This window comes from Corapipo altera, unplaced genomic scaffold, assembly GCF_003945725.1.
Source record: "Corapipo altera isolate COAL_440 unplaced genomic scaffold, ASM394572v1 103750, whole genome shotgun sequence".
NCBI classification, from domain to species: domain Eukaryota; kingdom Metazoa; phylum Chordata; class Aves; order Passeriformes; family Pipridae; genus Corapipo; species Corapipo altera.
Window position 1 is genome coordinate 665 of NW_020886556.1, and position 472 is coordinate 1,136.

At 53.6% G+C, this 472-nt stretch overlaps 1 protein-coding gene across 1 annotated transcript in view; it reads left to right on the top strand.

Annotated features, from left to right (window-relative positions):
- Window positions 1–275: 275 nt before the first annotated feature.
- The window catches only part of LOC113941246 (sentrin-specific protease 1-like), a gene marked incomplete at its 3' end in the record, with an annotated part of 4,594 nt that continues 4,397 nt past the window's right edge, over window positions 276–472 (top strand). Inside the window, exon 1 of the mRNA XM_027632403.1 lies at window positions 276–297. The remainder of the gene's footprint in view (window positions 298–472) is intronic.

Sequence of the window (472 nt, forward strand, 5' to 3'; positions counted from 1 at the left end):
TCCAGGTGCCCAGAGAGCCAGGATTCCAGGTGCCCAGAGAGAGAACCAGAATTCCAAGTCCTTAGAGAGCCAGAATTCCAGGTGCCCAGAGAGTCAGGATTCCAGGTGCCCAGAGAGTCAGGATTCCAGGTGCCCAGAGATCCAGGATTCCAGGTGCCCAAAGATCCAGGATTCCAGATCCTTAGAGATCCAGGATTCCAGGTGCCCAGAGATCCAGGATTCCAGGTCCTTAGAGATCCAGGATTCCAGGTCCTTAGAGATCCAGGATTCCAGGTGCCCAGAGATCCAGGATTCCAGGTCCTTAGAGATCCAGGATTCCAGGTGCCCAGAGATCCAGGAATCCAGATCCTTAGAGATCCAGGATTCCAGGTCCTTAGAGATCCTGGATTCCAGGTCCCCATATTTCCAGGTCCTTAGAGATCCAGGATTCCAGGTCCTTGGAGAACCAGGATTCCAGGTGCCCAGAGAGAGA